The sequence below is a fragment of the Microcaecilia unicolor genome, unplaced genomic scaffold (genome assembly GCF_901765095.1).
Source record: "Microcaecilia unicolor unplaced genomic scaffold, aMicUni1.1, whole genome shotgun sequence".
Classification (NCBI taxonomy): Eukaryota; Metazoa; Chordata; class Amphibia; order Gymnophiona; family Siphonopidae; genus Microcaecilia; species Microcaecilia unicolor.
The window spans coordinates 8212-14445 of NW_021962883.1; positions in this window are offsets into that span (position 1 = coordinate 8212).

Below are 6234 nucleotides of genomic sequence, written 5' to 3' on the forward strand. Positions count from 1 at the left end.
ACGTCTGCTTAGAAGAGTGTCTGAGCTTCAGGCTCTTTCCTGTCGGGATCCTTTTCTGCAGTTCTCAGAATCTGGGATAACTGTTCGTATGGTGCCTTCTTTTCTGCCTAAGGTGGTTTCAGCTTTTCACCTCAACCAGCCCATCTTTCTTCCTTCCTTTTCTAAGGAGGAGTTTCCGGACTCCTTTGGGCAGTTGCGCCTTTTGGATGTCCGCAGGGCTCTGTGGTAGTATCTGCAGATGTCAAATGAGTTTAGGAATTCTGATCATTTATTTGTTCTGTTGGCAGGTCCCCGAGGGGGGTTTCCGGCGTCTAAGGCCACTATAGCCCGATGGCTTAAGGAACTTATTTTTCGGTTTATCTGCTTTCAGGGCGGTCGCTGCCTGAAGCGTTTAAAGTTCACTCTACGAGGGCAACGGGTGTTTTTTTTCTCTTCAGGAGATCTGTCATGCGGCTACCTGGGCTTCTCAGCTCTCTTTCGTGCGGCATTACAGGCTGGATGTGGCAGCGCGGCAGGATGTGCATTTTGGAGTGCAGGTGCTTGCTCGCGGAGTTGCCTGTTCCCACCCTACTTAGGGAGTGCTTTGGTACATCCCATCAGCTAATGGATTCATCTGCTGTTGATGACAAGGAAGGGAAAATTAGGTTCTTACCTTGATAATTTTCTTTCCTTTAGTCACAACAGATGAATCCATGATCCCTCCTTGACTGACTTTAGTTTTTGTACAGATGTTGCATACAGACATTGTGCCTTATCAGGAGTACTTGAAGACAAGCTATCAGAGTGTCTACATGCTGTTTTTATTGCAGGAGGTTAACGACGACCTTCCCTTGTTTGGTTATTGCCCTGGTTCTGGGGCGTTTGTTCTCTGTGAGGAAAGTGTTATATTGCCATTTTTATTCACTCTGCTTTGGCAATTTCATATACTGAAGGGCATCCAGGAACACAATATACGTTCAGTGTTCTTTTATCTCGACCTCCCCCCCCCCCCCCCGGTCTATGGGGGTGCTTCAGGGCTCCACACTGTCTGCTATGACTGCAGACTTTCACTGGGGTTTTTGTTTTGTTTTCTGTTTTAATTTTTCAGATGCCTATCTTAAGCTGTCGGTGCCTCTAGTATCCTCTTGCATGATATTAAATCATGTAGCATTGAACAATATGAAGTCAGTTTGTGTGTCTTGTTTCTTTTCATTCTTTTTAATTCTGATGCTCCAAGTCTTCTGGTTATTGATGGCACTGACTGTACTGGCGCAACAAATGTGGATGTGATCTTGGGTTCAGAACTTTTTATATAGTCAGTCAGTAGTTGCTTAGTATGTTGAAGCTGATAAGTTTTGCTGATTTATTTTTTTGGCTGCTTTATTGCTAAAATTATAGCCTGTATTTGTTTTTTTTTGTTTTGTTACATTTGTACCCCGCGCTTTCCCACTCATGGCAGGCTCAATGCGGCTTACATGATTATGTAACATCACATATCTGGACTTCTCTCAAAATTGGCATCAAGCATTGCAACTGGCTTTATACATTGGTGCCAGGCTTATTGCTGGGATCTGAAGTATCACCGTATTTCTTCAGCTTTGGAGCTTCATTGGCTACCCGCTTTTTAAATAAAATTTTAAATGCTTCTGATACGAGACCCTATTTTACCTATCGCAGATTTTACAACTTGATGGACCCATCAGGGCTCTTCGATCTATGGGAAAGTTGGGTTTTATTTTATTTTGTTTTTTTGTAATGCTGGTATTAAGTGCATTCTCCACAATGCAGAATATGATGACTGAGGAACTCTGCCTGTGTGATGTCAATCCATTCGGTATGAGCCACAGATTTCCAGTTTTCTTTAATGACCTTTCAGATCGTTCAAGAAGTTTTGGCGCTGTGGCCATTTTGCCAGTTTTTGTACTCCCCCCCCCCCCCCCCCCCCCCCCCCCCGCTTGCTTACATAAGCCACTGCCATACTAGAAAGAGCCAAGGAACAAAGACCTTAAGAGCCAACAGTCGCACATATCTCCAGCTGATTTATCACCTGCTGAGCCTCTTTCTGTCCATACAAGCCACTTGGCCCTGACATGGGCTTCATAGCTCACCAGACTTTAATCTGACATGACCACTACACAGTCTTGACTCCACCCCCTTCTCCTGGTTCTGAGATCTCAGCCACTTCTCCAGGCTGACTTGGACCCCTGGCTAGAAAGGTATCCTCATCTGCAAGGTCTTGAAAGTGGAACAACCACCAGGGGAACAAGGAGATATAGGACAAGATACATATGTACCCGTGCCCATAGAACCAACACAGTTATGGACTTAAGACCTGAAGATAGTCTCAGGCCTGTGGGTGCTGTACATAAGGAGCATCCAGAACTGCCCTTGTAGTTTTGCTGTCCTGGTTCATATTAAGACTCATGCAGTTCTGATCGGGCACAAGGATTATCTTGGTAAAATTGATGTACCAACCGAGTAGAGCTTGACTACTCTTATAGCAGCCTGACTTTATCAGCAACCTCCCTGGTGGCCTAGTTCAAAAAGTCATCCAGATACCAGGTGCGGTACTGTGTGCACTCTATCCACAGTTTGGCCCGGTTAGATCCCATCCACCTGAAGAGCCTGTATGATGAGCCAGAAGCTGGGTCTCTGGAATCCTCCTAATTCTGGACTAGTTTTAGCAGGCTCCACATTCCCATGACCCTGGATGGCAGATTCTTGGTGGTCCAATGGGCTTAGTTAAGTCTACCACCATCCAGGCTGCCACCTGGTAGAGCCCTGGGTTTGATGTGCTGTTGTTGTAGAAAAATGGGGCTGCACTGAAGGGGGTGGGGGACAGAGGAAGGGCCTCTGCAGAGTGCCAGATAAGCACCCCTCCACCTTGCACCAAACTAGATACCTGAAGGGCAGTTCTGTAACCTAGCCAGCCACATTTGTGCACCTCTTATGTACATACTAGTATAAAAGGCCCGTTTCGGTAGGCAATGAAACGGGCGCTAGCAAGGTAATCCCCCCCCCCCCCGTGTACCGTTCTTCCTGTCTCCCGTGCCCCCCCTGCAGCCACCCATCTGGTCTCAGGACCCCCTCCCCACCAACCTTCCTCTGCTCCTGCAGCCATGCATGTGCAGCGGCCCTCCTCTCTCCCCTGCTCCCCCTGCAGCCACCCATGTCGAGCGACTCTCCTCTCCCCCTGCCCCCCTGCAGCCACCCATGTCCAACGACCCTCCTCTCCTTTCCCCTTGCCCCCCCCCCCGTAGCAACCCATGTCCAGCGACCCACCTCTCTCCCCTGCAGCCACCCATCTGGTCTCAGGACCCCCTCCCCACCTCCCTTCCCTGCCCCCCCTGCAGCCACCAATGACCAGCGACCCTCCCCTCCCCCTCGGTGCATCATCCAAGCCCCTACACCCCCCCCCCCCCCGGGCACATCAACCCCCTTGCCACCCGCAGCCGCCAATACTAACGCTGTCCGGCCGCTGCTGTGTCTCCTGTTGAGCAGCAGCGGCCGGTACAAAAAGAAAAAAAGCTAAAAAAAGATTTTAAACCTGAAACACGGCTCCGTAGACAGCCATCTGGCATTGGCTGTCATCTCTGCAGCTGCTCCTCCTCTCCCCTCTGACGTCGCTGCGCTCCTCCGGGGTCTTCCTGCAGGGGCAGTGACGTGGAGGGGAGAGGAGGAGCGGCTGCAGTGATGACAGCCAATGCCAGATGGCTGTCTCTGGAGCAGTGTTTCAGGTTAAAAATCTTTTTTTGGCTTTTTTCTTTTTGTACCGGTCGCTGCTGATCCACAGGAGAAGCAGCAGCAGCCGGACAGCGTTAGTATTGGCGGCTGCGAGGGGGGGGGGGGGAGGGGCTTTGGTGATGCGCCGGGGGGAGGGTCTTGGGTGATGGTCGAGGGGGGGAGGCACTGAGAGCTGATTGGTAGGCAGGGGGAGGAGTAGGGCTCGCGGTTTTGCAGGGCAGGGGCAGGTGTTGCGCCGAGGGGGGGGGCACTGACAGCTGTTTCCCAGGCAGGGGAATCAGCTGTCAGTGACATCACTGACTTCAGTGCATTCTAAACTGCCTAGCAGACCACCTCCGAGGGAGCCACGGTACCAGGCACATTAGAATGTTGAAGGTGAGAATTATTATATAGGAATGTATAGAATACTAGCACTTTTATACAAGTATACACTTGCCGAACAAAGTGCCAATGGGGCACTTAAATGTTACTGTGCGGTGGTGTGTGTATAAGTGGCATAGCACATAAATGCAAGGGAGGGTTGTGAAGAAACAGTATGTTTTAAGCCTGTAAAATGTATTTGATATTTTCCTGTCTTAAATATGTCTGAAGTGTATTTCTCCTGTTTGGCCAGCAGATGTTGCATGTTTATGCTTAAAGCTATGAGGACTGATGTCCCTTTCTTTTAGTTGGCATACAGATAATAGGAAGTGCCTGTAGCGATGTAACCAGTTTTTATTTAAATCTTGACTGTTCTGGTGTCTGATTGGGTTGGAGTTTGAAATTACCAAGCAGAAGCTGGGCTGTTGCTACAGTTTCAGCCTGGGAGAAGAGAGAGAGCTCTTTGCTGAAGCCCTGTAAAAAAAACAAAATTAACCCCCCCCCCCCCCCCCCCCCCCCCCCCCCCCAATACTTGATAACTGGTGAACAGATATGTCATGATCTCTCCATTTACTTTCTAGGAAGTATGCAAATGTTTAGTTAGTTTTCTAATTGATCCATTTTTCGGTTACTTGTTACTGTTTACTAATTGTGCATTTTTTGTCTACTGTTCCAAGTTCTGAGAATAAACATATTTGTTCGTTCTGTTTGCTGATTAAAGAATTCTGGTGGTTTGTGAGTGCTTTTTTGTGAACTGTGAAACCACTGGGAGTGCGGTGCCAGTAACCTAGAAATCACTGGGGATAATTGGAGAGCGGAAGGCTCACTCAGAGGCTGTTGTGACCCAGTCGGTGGGAGGAGGGTGCTAGTGTAGAGCACAAGCGGCAGGTGCAGGCAGACCTGAGCTGTGCTGGATAGACCCTCTTAAGTTGCCGTGAAGAAACCCCAGGTGGGTGGCTAGGCATTTTGTGATGGGTGTAAACATGGGCGGGGCTCCCATTAACACAAGTAACTTAGAATACAGTTATGTTTCATGTTTCTCTGCTATGGTTATGTCAGGTACATAAATGTTAGACATGTCGATACTGGTTTACACTAGTATTCTATAATAGCTAGGGAAAATATCCCCTGGAGGTGGGATGGGAGGACTACACCGACCTTTCTCTAAAATTGGATAGGCTGCCTGTTATCCCCAATCTGTTTGCCTGGTGCACATCATAATGATAGCTGTTCCTGCAAAAGCCACCTCTGCATCCATGGCAAATGATTGAGGTACCACTACCATCTCTCCTGCAACCACAGACAGTCCAGCAGCCTCCTAGGCAAGATTTGCTGCTAACCACGACTCCAACTTATTGATAGCAGAAGTGTATGCCCAGGCCCAGTCCACTATCTTTGGTGGAGCGTGCCCCCCCCCCCCCCCCCCAAAAAAAAAAAAATCTGGCTGCTCCACTGTAAGCTATAGCTATTAAGACCTGACTTCTTTATTTTTTCCCTTTTTTTAAGTCAAGGGGGCCTTAGCTACCCTGAATCATTAGTGCAAACATTTCACCATGGGGGGGGGGGGGGGGGGGGGGGGGAGAGAGATACTGGCTCTTGCCCTGGACTTGGTAGAACCTCTGTACTGTCCACAGGGAAAGGATCCCTAAGGAACCGTTACCCTATGGTCTGTTCACAATGGGACCTGAAACCCAGGCTACTAAGGTAGGGTCCAGTGCACGGGTCATATAAGAATAGCCATTCTGGGTCAGACCAATGGTCATTAATAGCCCAATATCCTGTTTCTAGCAGTGGCCATTCTAGATCACAAGTGTCTGGGAGAAACCCAAATAGTAAAATTCCATGCTACCAATCATAGGGCAAGCAGTGGCTTACCCATGTCTATCTTTGTACCACTAGCTGCTAGAGGCAGAGAATGCTGGAATACTGCGGCTGTAAATGCACTTCTATAGAATGACATCTCTGCCTCCATCTTTTGGTGAGGGATCATAACCCATTCATCTGCACTGGCCTGGTTAGGACAAAGAGGAAATTAGTGTCGGGTGTAAGGAGTTTTCAGGTCAATGTTTTATTTGGCGATAGTGTTTGGCGATATCCCAGCAGTTCAAGCTTCCTAGAACATTATGATTCATTGTCACTATATTGTAAAAT